Genomic DNA, 26180 nt, shown 5'->3' on the forward strand with positions numbered 1-26180 from the left:
AAACAGTATTTTGGTGATTGGATAAGTATAGGTAATATTTCAGTTGCAAAGTAGGTCCTGAAGCCCTTGAAACATAAACCCAAATACTAGCACTGAGATAAATGAGACATTAACTGCTGAATTGGGTCTTATTTAGCTTCTCCCCTCCCCCTTGCCTTTTACTGGGAGCTGTCCAAGGGACTGATCAATAGATTTTGCCTTTGTTTAGGTAGTCCCACCTTGGCTTCAAGGTCAGAATGGTATGATCACCACTCTTCACTTTTCCTTTTCTGTAAACCAAACTGACCTAGAAATGTTGGCCATCAGTTCCATTTCCCTATGTGAGTCAGTATGTGGAGTCCAATAATGATGAGAGAATTATCTCTTCAGACTCCTAGTCCCATTTGCCAAAGAGTCTTTTTGAGTTACTCTTCCCATTGTTAGAGAATATTTCAGGGTACTTCTTATCCAAATACAATGAACAGCCAACTGACTTTGATCTTGCTAACCCCTTAGAGCTTAAATGGTCTTCCTTAAGACCAGAGCTGTTTGTCTAATGATGCTCAGTATCATCTGCAGTTGTGAAAGGGCTTTTTCTCAGCCAATTTAAATGAAGTCCCACAAATTCCTATGTGTCCCAATCAGAGCAGCTAATCTGTCACTGAAGTGAAGGAACATAGGTTGGGTGGCCTGGACAAGTAAGGTTTTAATTTGCCTTGTTTTTCACTGTTCTGATTAATATATTTACATCCCACCTTTCCTTGCAGGTCAAGGTGGCTTACAAATCATAACTAAAAACATTGCAACTGAACAGCAACAAAATAACCTCCCTAAATAACCCTCTCCACCAAGAAACCCATGCAGTTTATATCCTGACAAACAATATGGTCATAAAGAGCCTCCTAAAATTTTCTGAATACAGTGGCCTATCTTTTCTGCTCAGGGAGCCCATGCTATAGACTTGAAGTGGCAGTGGAGAAAGTGTAGGCTTTTCTCCTGGCTGAAGAACTACCAGCAGGAGGCATCCTGAAAACCACAGTTGGTACACTGGAATATATGGAAGGAGATGGTCTTTAGATATGTGAACCCTAGGCCATGAAAGGCTTTAAAAGTTATAGCCAGCACCCTGAACTGGACTGGCAGCCAATTATTTAAGGTAGGCAAAATGTGTTTCAAGAAAGGTAAAATATGGTGGTTTTTGTCAACTAGTCTTTCACAATAATTTGGTTGCTACATTCTGAGCCAGCTGAAGTTTCTGGGTTGTCTTCAAAAGCTGCCCAACATAGAACACATTATTGTAGTTCAGCTGAGAGGTTAAAAAAGTGTAGATTAGTATGGGCAGATCAGCTAACAGGTGGGACTTAGAAATCCAAATGCAGATCATATCAGGTATTTCTAAAGACTACACCAATATATTTTCCAAACACCAAGGTCAGATCCATGTGCACCTCCAAGCTCTTAACTTGCTCTGCAAAAGCCATCTCCACTCCATATATTGACAGTAGGAAACCAAATGTGTGAAACCTAGAGGAATTTAGATACCTGTAAGTTCAACAGAAATCAATGAACTTCAACATTTAACTGCATTTTAATTCAATTTATTTACTACCATCGTCATAAATGCTTGCCAATATGTTGAACCGTATACTGATTTGCCTGTTAACTTGGAAGTGAATCTAGTTGAGTGTATTGTGACAAGTAAGCATGAAGCCTAAGTCCCACTGATTTCTGCTGGTGAACCTAATTTGATTGCAATCAGTGATGATGATAATAGTAACGATAAATAATTTGGGGAATAACAAGAAGCTGATCACAGCTGGCATTCATGATTTATAAAATTATCGCAAGGAAAGTGAATGCAGCAGCATAAAGCATTGTGTTCTTGTCACATATCAATCCGCTCGAACGTACAGAGAAGCCTGGAGTTGTTGTGTAACAGGGCTTACAAGCCATCATCATCTGCCAGATGGTATCTGGTTTTTAAGGCTCAAGGGACGATATTATCAAATATGTTTGTTTCAGAATGTGAGGGTTTCTTAAAAGTATTATAGCATTTTCTCTTTTGTTTATTTCACTTTTCTAACAGCCCAGTTTTTCTCTTTGATGACTGGAATGAAGATTAAATTGCAAAGTGTTCATTCATTTAGTTTTGTCAGATTGTATCAGAGGGATTAGGAAACCAGTTATAATTGTTGCCATCCATCAACATTGTTTCCTAGCAGTGATTGAAATCACCCATTAGAAGCTTTCAAACATTTCTTTTACTCTATAGGCCCCAGGTAGCACACGGAAAAATGCAAAAAAGCTTATGAATTCCATTAAAAGCTCAACAACACTGAAATTTATCACATAGCATCTTTTAAGAATGCTAAATACTCAGTGTAAATAATTGTTCCGTACTCAATACAAATAGATTGACAGGAAGTCAATGGATGATTTCCACCTAAGGCAGGCCATTCTTTCAGGTTTGAGCTGCAATCCTGAAAGCCCAAAACCATATTAGTTCTACTCATAGTAGGTGGAACTAAACAGAAACTGCTCAGGTGCCCCATCCAAAGAGGGAACCAAATTCACTTCTGAAAGTGGTGTGCTGCAGTACCAACAGATTTGGCTTCTTCGGAGCGATCACCCCAGTGAAGGGTTGATACAGCTGGCATGTGGCTGTCACTACTCCCCCTCCCCTGGTGCTGTAGCATAGCACTGGATGCCATGCAAGTGTCCCAGCACTTCTGTTGTCTCCACCAGTGTAGCAGGGGTCAGCTGGGGTTGCGGCAGAGCTGGGGAACATTTTCTGGTGTTACATGGCAGGCCACAGTCCAGATTTAAGCCAATCTTTAGGCTGGTGTAAGTCCATTGTGGCCCATTGAGGCTTCTCAGTGGCAGGAAAGCTGTTGTACTTTGCAAGCCTCCCCACACCACCAGGAAGCCACTTTGGGGTGGCAATCGGGGTGGCCGGCTTGTGGATGGGGCTGTAAGACTGCTAAGAAGAACCCTGTTTGTTCCTGTGCTCAGATATGCATGGAGCAATATGGTCCTTCAGTTTATATTGAGAAAATGTGTCATGAAGTATGAGATGCCATTTCCTGCACATGTCTTAAATGATCTGAATTTTAAAAAAACCCACAATGCAGTGTAAGACTTTTCCCAGATATTATTCATCTCAATAAGATTGTATCCAAACTGAATGCATGCTTAAACAGATTTACATGCTTGAAGAGACAATTGCAGAATCTCTGCAATCCTGACCTGGGCTATACATGCAGCTGAATGGGTTCATAAATTTCTGAGTGGCAGAGGTGATATATAAAAATAGAAGCCACCTAAATTAACTCAATGTGCTTATGGCACATTAAAGACTAACAAATACATTATACCACAAACGTCCATGAGCCGGAGCACATCCCTTCATACGCATAAAGCATAAGGGTCAGTTGGCAGAGACATTTATACCCCTGGAATTCTGAGGAAGGGGAACTATAAAGAAAGGTAAGAAATCCGAGGGCTTGTATTGCAGAGCAGGGATGAAAACAAGATTCAGACAAAACAGTAAACAAACCATTCAGTGGTTGCTCAACATCCTACCTGCTGATGAATTAAGCAAAGTAGGATGAATCTGAATAGTGTACATGCATCTGAAAGGAGAATCAATTACTTTTTGTCCTGTGCTAAACAAAGTCCCTGTTCAAAGCTGCATATGAATTCCAATTCAGCAGTTTTTCCATGACATTCTGCAGAAGTGATTCAACTTTTAAATGTATGTATTGAATGGTTGAATGAAACGTGAGCTGCTTTATACCACTTCAGACCATTGGTCTATCAAAGTCAGTCTGGCCTACTCTGACTGTCATCAGCTTTCTAGGTTTATGTGCCTGCCTCGCTGGCTTCATAAAACTTTCTACCTTCTGACAAGAGATGCCAAGAATGAAACCGGGGGTCTTCTGCGTGCAGAGCAGATGCTCAATCATTGAATCACAGATCTACCTCTAAATGTCTAGTATAGGCCATGCTGGTAGGGGCTGATGGGAATTGTAGTTCCTGAACATCTGGAGAGCCGCAGGTTCCCTACCCCTGGTCTAGTAGATTGAAATGGTAGCAGAAAACTAGCATAGCAAGTTCTAGCCTAGGCCTCTCTGTGTTGTGCCTATGTGTCTTTAACTATTAATTATTATTGTTTATTAGACTTAATATTCTGCTTTTCTCAGTGAGTGGCTGGGCTCAGGGATTATCCAGCTTGCAGTCTGCACATTGTTCTAGCTCAGGGTTTCTTGTGTCATTCTGCTGAATGTGTAGGTTTTGCTTCATTCACAGTGTTTCCAAAAGTGGTTTTGATCACTCATGGTAGACAAGGCTTTCCGATTTCCTTTAGTTTTTGGAAATGTTCGGCAGCTACAAGCTGCACTGGCTCCAAGAAGATTAATCAGATTCAAGGGTCTTGTACTAATGTCTGGGACCCATGTACCTATGGGACTGTCTCTTCTAGCACATTCCCCAAAGAAGATTTACATCTGCAAACAGTAGCGTAGTGGTTGTTCCTGGTCCAAAGGGAGTTCACTTAGCCTCAACCAGGGTCAGGGCCCTTTCAGCCCTGGCATGAATCTAGTGGAACACTTATGCAGGAACAGCAAGACAGAGCTGTTCTACCAGGCATAAGAGTGAGGTGGATGTGATACCATCTGGCCTCCTCCTCCTTCTTTCTTTCTTTCTTTCTTTCTTTCTTTCTTTCTTTCTTTCTTTCTTTCTTTCTTTCTTTCTTTCTTTCTTTCTTTCTTTCTTTCTTTCTTTCTTTCTTTCTTTCTTTCTTTCTTTCTTTCTTTCTTTCTTTCTTTCTTTCTTTCTTTCTTTCTTTCTTTCTTTCTTTCTTTCTGAAACTAAATCCAGTGAAGACAGTGGTCTTCTGGCTGGGCTGTTGGAAGATGTCTGAGGGCTTTCAACTGCCTCAGCTTGACGGGGTGGCTTTAAGAACTGCTCCCTCCATTAGAAGCATAGGTGTGTTCCTGGAGCCCTCCTTATTGATGGAGGCCTAGGTCATACACATGGCTAGACTGGCATTTTTCCATCTTTGCAGGGCTAGGCAGTTCAGCCCCTATCTCTCCCATGCTGATCCAGTTATAGTGATCTGTGTGACAGTCACCTCCAGATTAGACTACTGTAACTTGCTTTATGTGGGCCTACCCTTGAGCCTGATCCAGAAATTAAAACTGGAAGGCAACAGTTTCCTTACTTTGGGACATCAGATTTTTGCCACACAAAATATAATTCTGCTGAATGTGGCATGCTATAAAGGAGCCCATCAAGATTCAAGTGTATGCAGACAACATTGAATAAAAGAGTATGCCATAGCAACTTCGTTCAGAATATGATTGTTTTCTGTAGATTTCTTGACAGACATTATAAACATTTCCATTATAAGCAATACGTGTTGCAAGATGTTAATATTTCCTTCCCCATTTATAAACACTTCGCTATTTGATATTTATAAAGACTTTTATAAAGACTATTAAAACTTTTTCCATTTATAAATACCTTGTGTTACAGATTTAGAGACAAAGGGGGAAGGAAGGAAGGAAGGAAGGAAGGAAGGAAGGAAGGAAGGAAGGAAGGAAGGAAGGAAGGAAGGAAGGAAGGAAGGGAGGGAGGGAGGGAGGGAGGGCGGGCAAAACAGTGGGATTTACTTCTGACATAGGTCCCTATTTCTGCAGAGAGGCAGGGTGGCAGAGGCACCCCTCATGGGAAGTGGCCACCAGGGGTCATCTGAGGTGCACCTTGAACCCCCCTCTCATGCCTGGGCCCTCTCTTGCCTTCTGGCCTTGCATCTGCTTCCCCAAGGTGCAGCAAAGCCTGAACTGGCCTGCATAGCCTGCATTTGGCACATGGGCCAGCATGTCACCGAAAGTGAAGAAGGGCCGGGACCTCCCCTCTCAGCCACTCCCCATGTGATCCCCTCCAGTGGTGTCTGGGGTTTGAGCCCCCCACCACCTCAACACACCTATGCATCAATCCCTCATAAGTATGGAATACTGTTTATAGCCAATTAGGATAATTATAATTTACAGGATTGTTTTAAAATGTTTTTACTGTTACGTTATTACACTGAATGGTCGTGAGCCACTCTGAACCCAACAGGGAAGGGTAGTATATTAGTTCTAATTAACCAAACTAAACTAGCAAAATTTGTGGCATGATGGGGCCACTTCTACACATGAAGCTGCCTTTTACTGTATCAGACCATCAGTCCATCAAGGTCTACTCAGACTAGCAGTGACGCTCCAGTGCCTACCACTTTTTTCACTGGATGTGCCAGGGACTGAACCTGGGACCTTCTGTATGCCACACCAATGCCCTGTCACTAAGCCATGGTCCCTTCCTTAAAGTTAGTCACTTTTTGCTTCTGTTAACTTTAAAGGGAGAGTCAAGTATGTGCATCTCTTTGCCCCACTGAACAGAATTTATGCAAAGTTACTCCAACCGAGGTCCAGAGTAAACATTAGGTTTAGACAGGAGTAATCCTGCCCAGGCATCATATGCATTATCTCAGTAAACCTTATGACAAAAAAACCCAGTAATATTAGTCTCAGTTTCCCATCCAAAAATAGACAGAGGTTTTCCAAATATCCAGTAAGGTGACGGCTGAGGTAAAAGTTGGATCTAGTTGACTCGCCGATTATTTCTTTCAGCCAGCATCGTTTATTAAAAGTTATTCTGTGTCTTTTGTGGTCACAAATTTCTCCCTGTCCCCATTCAAACTGGCATAAATACTAATCCTCTCTATGGTTACTAAAACTTGCTGGGTTCATTGACTCTTTCAGGCATCTGTCCTGTGAATGGTTCCTAAGATTGATAGAATCTGCTGTGTGTTCAACGGCTGGCCCAGGTATGACACTGTGTTAGTTCATGACACATTTCACAAGGGAATATTCTGCTCAAACGGGGGCCATTATTTCTGTAGCTTTACACAAGTCCTGTCAATCAGGCTAGAAGAAATCTTCTCATTTGGCAGTCAAAAACCTTATTCAGTCTAGTGAAATTTAATTATTGCCTGCCTGCTGGATAAGCTACTGACCTACACTTCAAAATCCTGCATGCATGGGTTGACCAGTGTGCTTGACCTGATGCTGAAAATGAAAAACTGTTCTCTCTGTTCTTCCTTGTCTTTTTAAAATTAGAAAGCTCTAAACTGCTTCACCACTCTGTTTTGCTTTTGCTGTAGCAGCTGTTGGTTCATTCTATGATAACATGCTGACCCCATCTCTCTCTCTCTCACTGAAGTCTTCTATAAACCAACTCCTCATATGAACCCCCAGTTGCTACTTTTTAAAATTTTGAGAGACTCATGTAATATAAGGTTGTATTGCAGAATGAAAAATGCTAGTAGGAAATATTAGGGGTAGTAGCTGCCCTTGGCTCAGTGGTATCTGCTATGTATGCAAAAGGTCCCAAGACATCTACAGTTAAAAAGATCAGGAAGTATATGATGGGAAAGATGCTACCATGAACCCAGGAGAGCTGATGCCAGTCAGAGAAGGCAACCTGATCCAAGTTCCCAGGCCCATTAAAGAGATCTGTATGTCTTTATATGTTTGTGCAACTACCTGGCTTTGTCCTTCAAGGGTACAGCTATCTAAGGTTTCTGTGAGAAAATAAATCAGAAATGCCTAAATATTAGAAAACATAAAAAAAATTGATGTTCTGGATGACTCTTGTTAGGCCTGATTCTGGCATAAATGTGCTCCTAAAAAGTCTTACAGCCCAATCAAGAGCCCCCCGGTGGTGGGATGCAGCAGTGGCACCTTACCAAGAGGGCTTCTTGGTGGCACAGGGATGCAAAAAAACAGAAAAAAGCCCTGCAAAAAAGTAAGTTTCTGTGCCCTGTGCCTCAGCATCCCAGCAGTCAAAGCCTGGGTGAAAACCAACTGTTGACACCACCACCGTCACGACTCCAGAATGCCCCCAACCATGTTGGCACAGCATCCTGCACTGACAGGGCTGGGGTATGGTGGCTTCTTCAAGGGTTGGGTGAATTGGAGCAATGTGGCTTCTGGGTGCCCATATATCTGGGTGCCCATATATCTGGCCTTTGCCCCTTGCACCAGCTCCAGAGGTAGGTCCACCCCCAGATTGGGCTGCCTGTTTCCCTATGATTTCTCCATATCCAAACATTCATTTCCTAGCAAAGTAGGAAATGCTACTACAGAAGTAAATGTAAATGCTACTACAGAATCTGTACCCCAGTTTTATCTTTATGAAAGTAACTATTAACATCTACACTTTCTGTCTAACTTAAAAGAATATGAGAATACCATCTGTTAATTCTACATAAATATTTATAAGAGAGCAATTACATGGGTTTATTAAATGTCTTGTCTTGACCTAGATAGCCCAGGCTAGCTCAATCTCACCAGATCGTGAAAGCTAAGCAGCATTGGCCCTGGACAGAATTTTGATGGGAGTTTACCAAGGAATATTAGGCTCACTATGTGGAAGCAATGAATGGCAAACTACCTCTGGTAGTCTCTTGCCTTGAAAACCCTGTTTTGTCATAAGTCAGCTGTGACTTGCTGGTTAAAAACAAACATCAAATGCCTTGCACAAAATTAAGCAGATTTGCAAGGCAAGGAGTTTCTTCCAAAAAGAAGCTGGCAATCAGCTTCTGTCTGTTTTCATAATAATCACTAACTATTGTTAGCTTGCTATGACTCAAGTATTTTGTTAATTAGTATAACTCCAAACACCACACAATGTTATCAATAGTTGCATGGCCTTTAAAGTTATATAGATGCTGTATTAGTTCTACTTTTAATCAAAACAATATCAGAAACAATGTTCTTTGTGGTTTTCTTGAGTCCCTACCTGGCACATCCCAATGAGCAGCTAACAGACTGGTCCAGCCCCGATTCTTCCTGCAGAAGCACCTTCCATGATCTTTTTAGTCAACATCAGCAGCTACTCTTCTATGTTCCCAGCCATATTTGTGACACCAAAAGATGACACCTTAGGGTTTGCCTACAGATGGAATTGCAAAGAAATCAACAAGAAAAATGCTGCATGCTGTTTTCTAAACTCCAACATGTTTTCTAAAACTATAGCTACAAAGATGATATGATATTATGAAGCCTTCTGGGGCAGATCTAAGGCCCCTTCCGCACACACAAAATAATGCGTTTTCAAACCACTTTCACAATTGTTTGCAAGTGGATTTTGCCATTCCGCACAGCTTCAAAGAGCATTGAAAGCAGCTTGAAAGTGCATTATTCTGCATGTGTGGAATGAGCCTAAGAGAAGCTGAATCTTTAAAGATAATGATTTTATTATTTATTTACCGGTAGTTACAAAATTTATATTTTCCCTTCTGTCCTCATAAGGGACACCATGATAGCCCCCAATTTAAAGCTTACATGATAAAATCACGTTTTAAAACTATTAAAATCAACCCCCCCTCAAAATACATATTATTCAAACAATTGAAAAACAGCATTAAAATACATACAAAACATTTAAAAACAATTAAAATATTGGTTAGGAAGGAGGGAATTCCAAATGAAACAAACAAGCCTTCACCTTCAGGCAGAAGAATATTGCTCTTTAGTGTTTCCAGTAACAAATGGAAGACCATATCAACATCTTGAACAGCCATCTTTCTGTGGAGAAGCTTGCTTCTCATTAATACTTTCACTGAATCTTGATCTTTGCCATGTTTGATGCATTGGTTAAACACCTAGCAACACCATGCTGTTTTCAAATTCATGGCTATTGCTTTCTGGTGGATCTTGTCATTTTTGACTTTGCTGTAACTTTGTCTCATGCTATCTATGACAAGCACACAGGCTGTTGATTAGATGACCAGCTGTCTTCAGATGGTTTCTTTTGCTTCAAGAAAATGGTGTATTCCTTGTTCAAGTAAAACTTTGATAGCAAGGCTAGACTGTTCTGACAGTTGGTGTGGCATTGATTTATCATTTGAAGGCATACAGCATGTGTTTACAGGGCCCCTTCCTCCTCTGTATTGCTTTGCCTAGAATATTACACCATAGCTGAATTGATTTTTAGATGTTTTCATTCCTGGGATAACAAAGTATTCAGAGAGAATTAAGAAAACCCAGAAGGCTTGAATGAAACAATAGAAAGCAGAACATATGTTGTTTTTGATAAACTAATCGTAAGTGAGATGAAGCAAGAGGTCAGGCTCTCTAAGATGCCTTTTAGAAGAATTTGCTTTTCTGTTCCAGCATGTCTCAAATTGAGGTCAGGAACAGAAAAAAACACTTAAAAACAAAGGCAGGGGATAAGCACCTGTTACTTGGGTAGAGGTCCAAATAATTTTCCATCTCTGAAAATGGTTCACTGAAATAGAAGTTTTATACAGCAGGCTTCTGACTGCCATCTGTACATACTAAAAAGCATTTTTATTTAAAAACATATCCAAAAAAGTCATAGAAGTTTTATTTTTTAAGTCAAGTTGACTTCTTATGTACAGTTACCGATGGTAGTACTACATTAATAAGTTATTGTGTCTTGAACATGTAAAGCAGTCTCCTAACAAGCCATACGATTGGTGCATCTAGCTCAGTATCATTCAGTTTGACTGCCAGAGTCTTTCAAAGGTTTCCAGAAAACAAAAGTCTTTCCCAACAATTTCTACTTGAAACAATTTAACTGCCAAGGATTGATCATTAGACTTTCTCACACAAAGCATATTTTTTGAAAGCTTCAACCCCTCAAGTTTGTGTGTGTGTGTGTGTGTGTGTGTGTGTGTGTGTGTGTTCTAATAGATTAACATCCTATAAATAGCAAGAACTTAAAGCTGGCAGAAGCCTCAGAGCAGTCTGAAAAGGCACCTGACTCATAATTTCTGTGGTAATTATACATTTTATTGCAAAGTTTGCCTTGTCTGCTGAAAGAGGAATATCAATACAATATTTTCAAATGAATTAATCTTGAAGAAATGTGTCCTGACCCAATTTCTGCTAATACCCTTTCGGAAGTACTGATTAGATTATGGTAGCATTCTTGCCCAACCTGTTCACTGAAAGAATCTGGATTCAAATGGAATTTAGAGAGGCGAAATTGTTGAACATACTTCAACTGAACAGGGCTGAGAATTGGCATGGGGCAGCCCGATTCAGAGGGAAGGGAGACCTACATGTAGAACCAGTGCAGCCTTGTGCTGATGCAGGTGCCCACCCCACCGGTGCAAGGGGCAAATGCTCCAGTGGAGGACCTGATACGTGGGCAGCCAAGGGCCTTCAGCCCCACCACTGCAAAAGTCAGAAGTTCCAACCATGGTGGGGCTGCAGTGGCATCCAAAATGAATGCCAGTGGGTTGGGGCTGGCCAGGGCATTTCTGGGGGTAGAGCTGATGTTAGTCTATCCCACCTGGGCTTTGAGGCCAGTTCCACCACAGCCCTGACCTTGGTGTTATGCCAGAGGCCAGGAAGGGTTTTTTTGCTGTTTCTCCTTCCTGGTGACTCTAGAAAGCCCTCTGTAGGTGGTGGAGTGGAGCAACAGCAGTGCCATTCCTGGCCACCTTCACGGTCTGGTTTGGGCTGATAGAAGTCTAACTTCCGTTGCATTTCAGTCAAGTTGACTAAAAGTAAATTTTTTTTAGATTACATATTAGAAATTACAAACTGGCTATTCTTGTTTAGCCAATGTACCATAACACTTCAAGCTTTTATTATTAGCCAGAAGGGATGTACCCAGTTCTTTTTGTTTTCATTTTCAGTTCATTTTCCTTTGAAAAAAATGGGGTTCATTAAATCTTTCATTATGGCTATTGGCTGTACTTATTTAATTTGCTGTTCATTTCCATTGGTTTCAGTGTGAAATTTATCAAACTGGGATTCTCAGGGTTTTTACTTCTTACTCAAAGGAAATTACCTCAAGCAGCAGTGGCGTAGGAGCAGCAGTGGCATAAGAGGTTAAGAGCTTGTGTATCTAATCTGGAGGAACCGGGTTTGATTCCCAGCTCTGCCGCCTGAGCTGTGGAGGCTTATCTGGGGAATTCAGATTAGCCTGTACACTCCCACACACGCCAGCTGGGTGACCTTAGGCTAGTCACAGCTTCTCAGAGCTCCCTCAGCCCCACCTACCTCACAGGGTGTTTGTTGTGAGGGGGGAAGGGCAAGGAGATTGTAAGCCCCTTTGAGTCTCCTACAGGAGAGAAAGGGGGGATATAAATCCAAACTCTTCTACTTCTTCTACCTGCCAAATATCAGATAGTTGGGGAGGGGGAATGATCCCTGTGTTATAAACAAATAAAAATCTTGCTTGCAGATTGGATACATCATGTTTATTGGACCTTCACACTATCTCACGTTTGGCACGCAAGAATTGGATGAGAGTGGTGAATTCCTTTCAGATCACTAACAAGCCCTTAGACTGTCTTGTGACATTGCTGTATGAAGCTTTCCATGGGGTCATCCTCATGTATTCATACAAAAGTCCACCTTTTCTTACCATTGGGTTGTACTGTTAAGAGTGTTGGACCACAGCTAGAGAGGCCTGGGTTCAACTTACAAGTTTGCTACAGATCTCATTGGAGTGATCTGCAGACAGTCGTTCTCTCTCTGCCTCATAGGATTGTTGTGAGAAGGCCTTGAGTTCCAGGAAATAAGTATAGTTTTAAAATAGAATAAATAAATAAGTGTGTGTGGAGGTGGGGGGGAATAGAAATCTGTTTTTTAAATGGAAAGCATGAATGTGGGCAACTATCTCCATCTCTTAAGTGTGTTCTTTGGAAATGGAGAATAGCAAGGTATAAGTTAAAAGTTGACAACATTCCTTTCACTTGTATATTCTATTTTTGATCAAAAACAGATTTCCCCTACATTAGATGTGAATCAGTAGAGCCATGCATAAATACATGAAGACTTCCACTGCATCAGGTTTAACCCGTAGCCTGGCTTAACCCTTAGCCTTTATATCAGGACTAATAGCAGCCAGAGAGGATTAAAAAAAATCAGGGAGACAGCATGGGGAGAATAGTTATCTTACTGGTTCTAGTGCTGTGCTTCCAGCCCCAAATCTCCCTTACTGCAGTTTCTTTAAGAAAAAGACATAGAGAAGTACAGTGATCTCATGTCATTTGCATTGTTCCATCTGAAGGGTGAAGGTTGGCAATTAGAAGACACATTGAGGTGGCTGCAGCAGGGAGGCAGAGTGGATGCTGCTCTGGAGGAAAAAAAGGCCAGCCCAAGCTGGGACAATGCAGGCAGCTGCAGGTTGGGGCCAGGTAGCAGAAACTAGGAGGGGTCCAGAAGAAGGAGAGTTGGTTTTTATACCCATTTTTTTCTGTACTTTCAAGAGGTCTCAACATGGCTTACAAACACCTTCCCCTCCCCACAACAGTCACGTGAGGTAGGTGGGAGGTGGAACTGAGTTCTGTGACTAGCCCAAGGTCATCCAGCAGGCTTCGTGTGTTGAAGAGGGGAAACAAACTGGGTTCTCCAGATTAGATTCTGCCACTCATGTGGAAGACTAGGGAATCAAACTTAATTCTCCAGATTATCGAGACCACTGCTCTAAACCACTACACCACACTGGCTGCAGCAGTGCTGTCAGCTGACAATGCCCCAGCTGGAGGATCTGGAGACCCCAAGATGACAAGTAGGGCAGGAATGGATTCTGGGCAGTGGGCAGTAGCCCAAATTTAAAGGGTGGGATTTCCAGTCCAACAAGAGCAGGTCAGCAGGAGAACCTTGGACCCAAGGTCAACCACTCTCCTGGAACTTGGGCTTAGAACTACCAGAAACTGGTGGGCACAGAGGTGTAAAGGGGACGTGTGGAGAGAAGCAGTTATAGGGGCAAAGCAGCACCTCCAGCCAGCACATCAACAGGCCAAGGAGGAACTGCAAGTGACCTGGATGCATGCTAGGAGTAAGTACCCAGTCAGAGGCCATGAGCAACACTGACACAACCCTCCCCCAAACCTTAATATAATCCTAGTCTGACCTGCCCAATTTCTCCATCACCCCTCAATGAATTCATCCATCACCCCTCAATGGTATGAAATGAAGTTTACACATAAATAAGCAATGTCAAGAACTTCTTACATTTTTATAACATTATAACAATATTTGGTGTGGTGTGGTGTGGGGTTTCCAGGCTGTATGCTCGTGTTCCAGTAGCATTTTCTCCTGATGTTTCGCCTGCATCTGTGGCTGGTATCTTCAGATCCTCTAATAATTTTTACCCCAATAAAACTATTTTAACATTTTCTTCTCAGTTGATTTGTGTTGTGATCTTGTAAGATTCCCAGTTAGCAAATGGGCAGCGTCGTCCAAGAGACCAGGCAACCAGCTGTAGGGCCATGGCTGCACTGGGTTGTTTCCCCCAAAGAAGCTTCCTGACAGAATGGGAGGCTTAAAATGCCAAAAAGCCTCTCTGCTTCCAGGAAGCTCTTAATGGTCTGAATAGACTTATGCTACCTTTTCAGTGCTGTAAGTCTGCAGTCCCAGCTGCTGGCATAACAGGACAGTCTGCAATCTCAGCTGCAGCCATTCCCCCAAACCACCCCTGCTGCACCAGTCATGGCTGGCGGGGGGGAGAATGCTGGTGGGTGTTTTGCACTGTGTCCCACTGCTGGGGAGGGTGGTGATGGCTGCACACTGGTGGATTCTCCCCTCTGCCAGGGCCAAAACCCCAGGGAGGGCAAATGCATTGGTGTGGCTGCACACCATTCCCATCAGTAAATTTGCCCCCTCCCAGATTGGGATGGCAAATTCCTTCTTCTCTTAGCAAACTATAAAAGTTAACAGGATAATTGTTTCTCATTTTGGGATCCCCCCCCCCCCTCTTGCCATGGCGAAAAAGTTATAAGAAACAGGAAACTTCCACGGCTGGTGGGAAAAAGATTAAGAAAGGTTGGGAAATATGTAGCAAAGGTCAGACAGAGTATTTTAATGTATTGTCGAAGGCTTTCATGGCCAGATTCAACTGGTTGTGGTGGGTTTTCCAGGTTGTGTGGCCGTGGTCTGGTAGTTTTTGTTCCTAACATTTCGCCTGCATCTGTGGCTGGCATCTTCAGAGGTGTATCACAGAGAAAAGTCTGTTTCACACTGTGTCTAGTGAGAAGGGAAAGTTTAGTGGGGTATGTTGTTCATGTCCCATGATGGGGAACCAATCAGTAAGTGTTTGGGTGGAACTTGCTATGCAAAGGTATGGTTGAGTACATTGTATGCAGGTGGGGTTATCAGTCCATTTTTTAAGTATTGGTAGCCAAGATTTGTTAATTTTCAGAGTCTCTTCTTTCTTGTTGAAGTTGTCTTGGTGTTTGTGAATTTCAATGGCCTCCCTGTGCAGTCTAACATAGTAACCTTCTAAACCGCCCAGAGCCCCTAGAGGATGGGGCGGTATAAAAGTTTAATAAATAAATAAATAAATAAATAGTGCAGAATTTCAGTGTTCTCAAATAAAATGTTATGTCCATTTTTGTTTAACACATGTTCTGTAACTGAAGATTTTTCAGGATGGTTAAGCCGACAGTGTCTTTCGTGCTCCTTAATACGAGTCTGAATGCTACATAGGAACCACAAAATGCAGCATTCAGATGGCATAAAAATGTTCAGTGGGTCCTTGTTCTGCACAGACTGAAGACCACTGCTGGGGAAAATTCAGGACCCTGGACAGTTCACTGAGGCTGTGGGATAAGGAGAAAACTGAGAGCAGGCTGAAACTTTTTTTCATCCTAATCTGGCAAAACTACAGGCCTCTCTCTTTAAACCTTTAATCTTCTACTTAGCCCTTTAGAAACACCTTCAGGGTCCAAAATCTTAGCTATTCAACTTGTAGAGTAACAATCTGAGGGATCTATCCCCTCTGTGGTTCAGGCTCAGCCTGGTTGGATGCAGTCCTCAAAAATCATGCCATGTTTATTTAGAACATTTTTATGCCATATTTTTTTTCCTGAGGAGGTTTACCAAAATAAAATGCAATAACAATCAAAAGATATTTATTAAATTCAGCATTTAAAAAGCCTTAGACCAACATAAGAAAATAGATCATAAGAATAGAACAAAGGATATTAAAATAATAGTTTTCAGGCTAAAATACTGTTTAAATTATTATTTGTTTAATCTCACAGCTGCCAGTTCTTTAGCTGGTTGTTGGCCTTTCATTACAATTCAAACTTCTCCCAGAGGCCTAGGACATTGTAACGTATCAGTGAAGTATTCATGCAGATCCCAGAAGGGCTGCTTTTTGAATCTGACAGATGTTGATTTTGTCAATTTGAATACGTTTCAAGGGCCGCCCTAGTATTTTCAAAATGGCACCCAGAGTGCAGATTACCACTGGGATGACCTCAGCTGGTTTGTGCCATAATTGCTGGATCTTGATTTTTAAATCATGGTATTTAGTGACCTTCTTATGTTCTTTTTCATCTACTCTGCTGTCACCAGGTATTGCCATGTCAGTGATGGTTACTTCTTTGTCTTCAACCACTGTGATGTCCGTTTATTATGTGCCAACATTTGGATTTGAAAATCCCACAAAATCTTGACCTTCTCATTTTCCATTACTTTTTCTGGACAATGTTCCCACCAGTTTTTATCTGTCCTGATGTTGTAACTCTTACGTAAACTCCAGTGGATCATCTTACCCACTGAGTTGCACCTCTGTTTGTACACAGACTGAGCAATTTTTGTGCAGCAGCTGAGTATGTATTCCACAGTTCTGTTGACTTCCTTGCACAATTTGTACTTTGCATCAATCTGCACTGAGGATTTTTCAATTCTGTCCTTGATTGTTTGTCCTAATCACCTGCTCTTCAGCAGCTAAAATCAGTGGTTCAGTTTCCTTTTTCAAAGTTCTAGTTGTTAACCAGAGCCATGTCATTCCATTGTCCACCTTATCCTTGATCTTCTCCAGAAACTGGCCATGTAATGTTTTGTTGTGCCAGCTTTCAATCTTTGTTTTCATCACATTTTTTTCCTGTACTCCTCCTTGGTTCACTGGAATTCCTGTTCTTCACATCAATAATGCCTATTCTTGACTTTCATTCACATAATTGACCAGCACATGGTTCTCTTCCTTCACTGTTTTCTTTACTTGCAGTAACCCTCTGCCACCAGATCTCTAATAATCTCTAATAATTAGAGATGATCTAGTATCTCTAATAATACTAATAATCTATTAGTATCACTACATAAGTGTAAGGCATAATTCATTCTCAAAATGTTATGAGTTTTTCTGCCCAATGCATCCAAATCATCTTGTGTCCAGTTTATGATTCCAGTGATGTACCTAATGATGGGAATGGCTCAGGTTTTGATGGCCTTGATGGTATTTGAGCCATTTAATTTAGATTTTAAAATTTCCTGACCCTCTGGGCGTATTCTCTGCTGACTACAGTCTTCACTTACCTTTGCTTGATGTTATCCAGGTGCAAAATGCCTAGGTATTTATATGCTTTCTTTTGATTGCACTTGATCATTTGGCCATCAGGCATTTCTATACCATCCCTTTCAGTGATCTTGCCAGTGATTTTCTCCTCCCCTTGAATTAAAAAGGCATGGGTAAAAAGAAATTTTTTGGCCTGACACCCAAAGAAAGCAATGTGGATTTCATGTGAGCCTTAAAGAGGCATTCCAAAGATGAGGTGTCACCACAGAGAATTCCCTGTCTCCAGTTGCCCCCACCTCACGTCTGAAGGCAGGGACTCTGATAGCTGAGTTTGTGAGGCAGATCTTAACTGATGAGCTGGGCAATATGTCCCCTGAAGGATACCCTGCCTCCAAGCTATTTGGGGCTACAAAGGTAAGAATCAGCACTCTGAAATGTGCCTGGAAACAAATGGGCAGCAAGTGCAAATCTTTTGGCCCCAGCATGAAGAATATGTCAAAATCTTGGGGCAAATATATTGCCTTTGCATTGTGTGGTAGATCCTGGCTTCATATTCTCAACAAGCCCATGCATCCCAGGAATACTCTTTAAATGTATTTATTGAAATGCTCTATAATTAAGTGTATGACTTTCACCCTTGAGGGTCTAGATGATTTTCTATCTTCACTTGATAGTAATTAAATAGTAGGTGATTGGGAAAGGTCTCTGCTTGGGCCCCTTCCGCACATGTGGAATAATGCACTTTCAATCCACTATGCAGATGGATTTTACTGTGTAGAATAATGCACAATTAAATGCACTTTGCAGCTGGATTTTACTGTTCAGAATAGCAAAATCCACTTACAAACAATTGTTGAAGTGAATTGAAAATGCATTATTCTGCATGTGCGAAAGGGGCCTTGGAGTCCTGGAGAATAGAATTGGCTTACAGGGTTAGATACTCTCTTGCTCTGATTCATTATATGGGAACTGTATTGGTAATTAGATTCAATAAATCGGTTAAGAACAAGCAAGGTAAGTCAGTGGCCTTGTGTGTCAGACTTTGGTGGTTGGCAGCCACTGTCCCATTCCATCCCTCAGTACTGCTACCTCATTTTCTGCATCATTTTATCCCCAGCACAAGAGCACACCTAAGCACACCTTTTATTTCATACTTCCAAGGTATTTAGCACACCTTTCCTTCATACTTCTCTGAGAATCTTTAACTTCAGTGTGACAAGCTCAGTGTAGAATGACCTGCATGTCCAGATGGGCATTTTAAAACTCTTATAAGAAGTCTGTGAGAGTGTGGAAAACCTTACTGAGCATTTATAATTTGCTGTTCTTGGGAAGATCACTTCTTGGCATTTTAGCTAAGATCATGTGTAGTACTCTAGGGAAAAGAGAAGGGGAGGAATGTTAACTTCTTTAGGTAGGGAGGAACTCTGGAGGCAGGAGATTGATGTAGCATTTGGCAGCCTCAGGGGCACTCCTTGCTGAGCCAACACCCTTAAGGACTACAGCAGACTTGCTGTGGAGTATATTATTGAATTTAACTATACAGCTTGGAAGTAAAGGGCATCTGTTATGTTCTAGCTTTGATGTTACGGGACATGAAACACTCCTTTAAATTAAGGATCATCAGACATCCTTAACTGATACAGATGAGGATATGGATGCTCCATTTATCAAAATCAGCTCCACCATTAACTGTCCTTTTAAAATGGGAAGGACGATGGGAAACATGGCTGGCAGCAAGAACATGGATTCAAATGCCAGATAATTTCAAACAGCTCTGGGAATCACGGGAATAGTGTATGTGAAAAACAACTAGTCATGTCAGTAGCAATATGGGCTGCTTTCTTTTGCCTTGAGCCACTGAGAGCTTTGTTTTCACTCATTCTTTGACAGCGTGCAGGCTAGCGATCAGTGCATAAATGAGATTATGATGCAGGCTCTGCTCCACTCAGATTTAACACAATTGTTCTTCATAGGAGCTTCTAATCCATTATGCTTTTAGTGTGTCTCTCTTTAAACCTTGATAAAAAATATAATGTTTATTTCTCTTAAATACTTGTTTTAAACTACATGCTTGATATGCCATAAAATGTAGGAAACAGGTGTTTTAGGTTGCTTCCACAGAACACTGACTCTCTGTGTATCTTTTATTCCCACTGTGAAGGCAGAGATGTTTGCTTCCCACATTCCACCCAGTTGGCTGCCATTTCCCTCTACCACCAGAGGGTTTTTTTGGAGCTTTTAAAAATCAACTGTTGACATGTTGCTATAGCGTTGTGAATGTACAGCAATCCATCCATTAGGTCTTCTGAATTTTCAGCTTCTGGTTTCAAAAAGTAAGTTTCTAATCCCTTTTATCACAGAGATGAGGGTAAAGAAATATATCCATAATAAAAAGATACTGTAATTTATAATGCCAATAAAGGCGTCTGTCTGTCTGTCTGTCTGTCTGTCTGTCTGTCTGTCTGTCTGTCTGTCTGTCTGTCTGTCTGTCTGTCTGTCTGTCTGTATTCAGAGAAATTATCAGGAGAGCCAGTGGTTAGAGTGTCAGACTAGGATCTGGAAGAATTGGGTTTGAATCCCTGCTCTGCCATGGAAGCCACTGGGTGACTTTGGTCTAACCAACCTAACAGGATTGTTGTAAGGATAAAATGGAGGAGAGAAAACTGGGGTGTAGATGAAGTAAATAATAATAAATAAGATAGATCATTGTAATGTTACAATTCTACAGGAACAGATGAAGTGCCATTTTAAGTATGTAAAAGCCAGTGGTGGGACCCAAAAATTTTAATAACCGGTTCCGATGGTGGTGGGATTCAAACAGTGGTGCCACTGCACACACGCACCTCCAGTCCCTATTGGGCAGAGAGGCTGCTTTAATAACCCCTTCTCAGCACTCAGAAAAAAATAGTAACCATTTTTAGAGAAGTGGTGAGAACTGGTTGGATCCCACCTCTGGTAAAAGCCCTCCAGTGACAAGAAGGACTGACTGGTGGGGCTTGAAGAAGACACATGTTGTCAGGATAGCTGGGACCTACACAAACATGTGCCCGCCCCCCCATCCATGTTGTATACAAACCCACTTCAGTTCATCTTTTTTTAGAACATCAAACTAGGTTTGGAAAAGATTGCAGTAAAGTGGGGCAAAACATGTAGCATGAATGATTAACTGGTAGCAGAGAAGATGTCATCTGGATGTTCCAAACATATACACATGTCGAACAGGAGCAAAACCTCAGCAGGGAAGCAGGCTTATACTTAACATGAAAATATTGTGAGTGATTCCTCTGCAAATCAGGCCAAGCAGTGTTCTCGCTTTTAGAGGAGAGGTTTAATTAAACCCTGCTGGGACAAATGAGCCTTTTCTCTGCCTTTGGTTAAGCTTGATGTAGGAGAGATTAGGTGAATTTCTCAAGCATGTATCATGTAGACAGTCAGATAAATAATAATAATGGTCAGTGTTTGACCTCACCGTGGCATGAACTGGAAGATGTCACTTCACTTTAGGTCATGGGCAGATAAAAGAGACATAAACAGTTTGTAGCAAAGGTCTGTGAACCTGTATTGAGTCAGACCTACAGTTTTTCCTAACTGTCCTCCACTGCAGCCTGCTTCTGATCTCTTTAGACTAGAGGCAAAACATCTATGCAGAATGGGGTTGTGTATGTATGACCAGGGTCGGTCAGAACAGCACTGCCTCATATTATGAATTTGACTTGTAATGTTCCTATCAATGGAATAGATGTCCACATGACTCAGTAGGGGACACATGGATCTGTGCTACTGTTCCAGATGACTGATAAGAAGAGTTCTTAGGCTGCAGTATTGTTTCTCAGCCCTTTTGCTTCTATGGTGCTTTGAAAACAGCTGAAACAAGTGGAGACATCTCTGTTCCTTATGAAAATAATTTGTTCGCAATATCTGGAAATCGCAGAGCAAACTTAGATGTATTTTAAAATAGGTATACATTATTGTGACATGCATTTTAGCCCTACCTCGTGCCTGATTCCTGTCTGAAAGAATATTGCTGCATCATAGTGCCACAAAACTGGTGTAAAAGCTGTGAAACTCCTGTTCCAGGTCCTGTTCCAAGGGACTTGTGCTTTCCAACCTGCTCTCAATCTGTCTAAGGGCCTACCTCACAACAGGGAGGCTGCTTATCATTGGCAGGGAGCAAGCCTAAACCTCTGCTTCTATTACCTTCTGGCCCCTGCCTGTCTAACCTATGTACAACCCCACATAACAGATTACCTTGAGCAAACAGACCCCATCAATGAAAGCTCCACAAAGTTCCTGACTTTGTGCAGTGCTTTCTGTGTTTATATTGCATAGAATGGCTAATCTGAATGATTGTGTTTTGAGTGAACTAGTGATCTGGTTGGATAATGCCTAGATGGGGCAGGTAACTGTTAGTTCAGGCTCTTCTCTTGCTGTTTCTCCCCTACTCCTTACTGCTCTTGGAGATGGAAACTTAAATATAGTATGGGGAATTGTTGAAGACTTGCTGTTCCTTGGCTCCCCCATCAACCAAAATGGAGACTGCAACAGAAAAATCAGAAGGAAACTGAGTCTGGAAAGGGGAGCTATGAAGGGGCTAGAAAAAGTTTTAAGGTTCAAGAATGCATCACTGGCAAGCAAGATCGAGTTAATTCAGGCCAGAGTATTCCCTAATATGATGTAGTGGTGTGAAAGCAGGACAATGGTCTGGAGAAACTATGTGGAAGACTAACAACCCCATCCAAGAACCACACGCCTGGGCACCCCCCACACACCAACCCCAGGAATCTTTCTGGCAGTGGAGGGGGGAGGGTCACTCCCAAGGAAACTTCCCAGCAGTGTGGGGTGAAAAAACCTCCCTGCTGCCAAGAAACCTATGGACCGCAATAAACTTATGCCTTCCAAAAGGGTGGCTTATGCCTGAATTCTTGGTTGTTGGCATAATGCTGCAAATGGCTGGAAGAGAGCCAACTAAAATCAGCTCCTCTCCAACCAAGCCCTTGAACTACCCCTGCTTTGCCAGCTGTGGCATGGTGCTGGGATGCTGGCACCCTGGCTGGCACCGTGTCCCAGTGCCAGGGGAGAGCAGCAGTCCCACACCAGTGGAATCGCTCCTCTGCTGAAGTCAAATGCCCTGAGGAAGCAAATCTGCTTGTGTGACTGCATGCTGCTCCCACTGGCAGATTCAGCCCTGCTTCTGGATATGGGTCTTCTGTTGATTGTAAGTGCTGATGTGAAAACACCTTCATGCTTGACCCAAAACTGCTCTAAAATCTTTGAAGGGCATTTGCAAGTGGTTGACACATCTTCGCAAAATGTGCAGATTTTACTCTTCCTCTTTCCTAGTTGACCCTGTAAGGTAAGGCTTGGAGAGAGGGTGAGAAGCCAGCTACAGGAAATAGCTATTTAATCTTTGAACAGAACCATTTTGTTTCTTTATAAAGTATTCTTCTCACAGTATGACATTGTGCTGGAGGTGATAGGAAACATGGTTTTGGGGGCTTCCAGAATTGTACCAGACAGTTTACATATGTCCAATGAAACTAGAAAGTTCTGGACATACACTGACAGTAGACTCTGTCCAACTGTCCATGTAAAAATGAATGCCATCAATTGTACAGATACAAATATACTCAACATATTGCTCTTTGTAGACTGAACTGTTATCCATTGAAGCATAGAAGTATTCAGCTTGAGAGAGCAAGCAGAATAAGATTGATTTTGAAACATGAGAAACCGCAACATCATTAATTATAAGCAATTTAGAAAACATATGTTTCTAAAATAAAAAAAATTAAAATGCTAATCTAAACTTTTTTTCATCATTGAGTGGGGGCTTGTTTGCTGCTGATAAATGGGACAAGCTTTTACAAAGGGCTGAATGAGCAAAAATACATTCCCAGGTTTATAGGAAACTGAATCTCCTCTTGACAATTATTGACATGGAGGAAAAAAAGAAATGAAACATATTTAGTGATATAAAATGGGGCAGAAAGAAGGAAAATACTGGATTTTTAGTCCTAAATTAGGAATAAGTACAGATGTCTCACTCTTTCTCCCCCCCCCCCAAATTTCTTTCTACACACTTCCAAGAGTATTCAAGCCTGGAAATAATCTTGGCCTTTACTCTGGCAGATTTTTATGTAGTTAGTACAAGCTTAGAGGGACTAATCTTTTCTACATGTAGACAGTTTTGTTTAGTTTTACTCCTTTTCCAAACATTTCTGCTAGTCTAGGGTAGGCAGTAGATGTAAGACAATCCGAAACAGAAGTGCAGTTGTAATGTAACCATAGTAAGAGTAGTTCAGCAGTAGAATTGACTATCTAGGGTGGTGGTGAGCTCATCCTTCCGCCATTTTCAAGCAGCGGTTGGATGAACCTTTGTCATGGATGCTTCAGGCTGATCCTACATTGATCAGGAGGTTGGACTGGATGGTCTGTTTGGCCCCCTCTAACTTTATGATTCTATCCCTTTTGGGAAATAGGAAATGGGCAGTCAATTATATCTTCCTTTGCTCCATCAATGTTAGTCATGGTTTAGTCTGCCCAAAATGCTAACTAGGAGGTAGGATTAGTCCCTGGCCTTGAGAGCAGAACTGGGTTTATTAAACAGCAATTTTGTAGAGCAATTGGCAAATAGCTTGTTTTTCAGTGTCTGGCAAAGTGAGTAGGAAACCCCCATCCTCCTGACATTAAATCAACATCCCCCTACTACCTACCTGACTGCTGGCAAGTTCTGTCCATCTCATATCTCTTAACCACAATTAAGAGATCAGAAACACATCACATCCTCATCAGACAAGCTTTGCAATGACTTGAGTGCCATGTGGAGATTAATGCATAATTATTCAAAACTGCCTTTTAGTGAATATATACTGTTTCAGAGATGGAAAGTTCAGTATATAGAAGATTGGACTGAAGTGGGCAAACCTCTGCTCAGACTTACCAGTAGTATTAAACAAGCGGCTATTTTGTGGGTGTAACCTATCTAAAAAATTACTGTGAAGATAAAACCACAGCATGGTGTATGTCATGTAAAACTCCATAATATAGTTTATATATATACAAAACGTGCACACACAGAGTAGAAATTAAACTTCTACTCTGTGTGTGCATGTTTTGTTCCCCTAGTTTTTTTTTTACTCAGAAGCTGTCTTTAAAAACATGTTTTTAATTTTTTTCCCTCCTTACCGGGTTGTTGCAGTCTAATCCAGCTGGGGGAAAAACAATTTAAAGTTAATAAACTCATTGAACCAATTAACAAGTATTAATCATCAGTTTTAGTAGGCTGAGTCCCAACAGATTTTCGTCAAGTTTTCTGGGTCAGCAATTTTTTTGTATGTGATGAGGGAAAGGATGGCTGCTTAGGAAGGTGAATATCAAATACGCTCACTGAGTAGAATGATAGCCAAACCATCCTTACCTATAAAATACCTATAAACCGTCCTTACCTATATAAAAAAGGTTTTTTTTTCCTGAATGCAGAGAGTTGTTTGCAGCACCTTCAAATATAAAAGCAGAAAAAGCAGCTCTAAGCTACAAAGCATCTGTCAATATCTTCCGGATCCTGAAAGGTTAACATTCTAGCTAGCTCCCTCTCTCCCTCTGCTATCCACTACATTGTGGCCACCCAAAGTCACCTGAAAAGAAGTGCATTACAGTGAATTATAGCATTTCTGGAGTATTCTCAGGCTGTGGGAAATTTCTGAGGAGGAAGGTATTCATTTCTCTGGGTGCTGATATTACCTCACTTCATTACTCAGGGTGCAAGCACTCTTGAAGTAACGTGCTACAGGATACTCCAGTTTGCACATCTACCTCTGAAGTTAATGTTGTTGCCAGACAACCTTTGCACCAATGTCATGTTTTGCTTTGCATTACCAGCAGCATCCTGTACCAATTCTAGGAAACCCCCTGAGGCCCCTTCCATACATATCAATAAACATGGATGTAGGATGCTAAAAAAAAGTTTTTTGGGGGGAGGGGGGACTCTGCACAGATTCCACTCCCAAAATGAGTCTGCCCCATGTTATTTCCCCCAACTTGGATTTTTTGAAAATCACTAAGCAAGCAAGTCTTTTAAACAATCCTGGGTTGCAGCCGCTTGCGAGCGAACAGCCAGGCAGGAGGCCTTTATTTGCCTCCCTTTTCCTTTTTAATTTTTTTCCCATCTTGCATCTGCTTAGCTATGCAGATGGTCATATCATGGGACATCAGTATGGCTGTGGGGGTTCATTTGTGCACACCTGCGTAGCTACACATGGGAAATAATTTTAAAAAGAGATGAGTCTCCATGGGAAGGCGTGACAGCAACCTGGATTGTTTCCATGGGCTCCAATCATTGCCTGCACGGATGCATGTGAACACGGAAACAGGACAACTGGTTTATTTATCCCAACTATATATATCCCAATTATACATTTACTGTGTGGAAGGGGCCTGAGGCAAGAACTATGAAGAATAAAATCAACACTCTTTACAACATGCCCCTACAGGGAAGCAGATTTGCCCTGGATAAATAACTCTGTGGATTCCAGTGACTTTTCTAGATTTTTAATCTATTAGCTCTTTCTCTTTTCGAAAAGCACGAAGTATTTATTGGCTGTTAAAGAAGTCCCTCTTCCCAGAGAACACAGTACTAATAGATTGCACACTACTACTTATGTGGGCTGGCCTTCCTACCTGATGTATGTTTCATACTTCAATTATTATCTGTGATGATTTATTTACAAGCCTGTTTATGATAAAATCAGCTTTTACTACTAACCCCTACTTTTCTGACTCATTTTGATCAATGGGGAAGAAGGGAATTATGATGCAAGGAAGCTTTTTCCATAAAGGAAGTTCTAATCTCAGCTTGTTCAAATGCC

General features: G+C 41.6%; 1 protein-coding gene across 5 annotated transcripts in view; it reads left to right on the plus strand.

Moving 5' to 3' along the window:
- Positions 1–26180, plus strand: part of NETO1 (neuropilin and tolloid like 1) — a 126830-nt gene that overhangs the window by 48837 nt on the left and 51813 nt on the right. The window lies entirely within an intron of this gene.

The sequence above is a fragment of the Sphaerodactylus townsendi genome, linkage group LG09 (genome assembly GCF_021028975.2).
Source record: "Sphaerodactylus townsendi isolate TG3544 linkage group LG09, MPM_Stown_v2.3, whole genome shotgun sequence".
In the NCBI taxonomy this organism is placed as follows: Eukaryota; Metazoa; Chordata; class Lepidosauria; order Squamata; family Sphaerodactylidae; genus Sphaerodactylus; species Sphaerodactylus townsendi.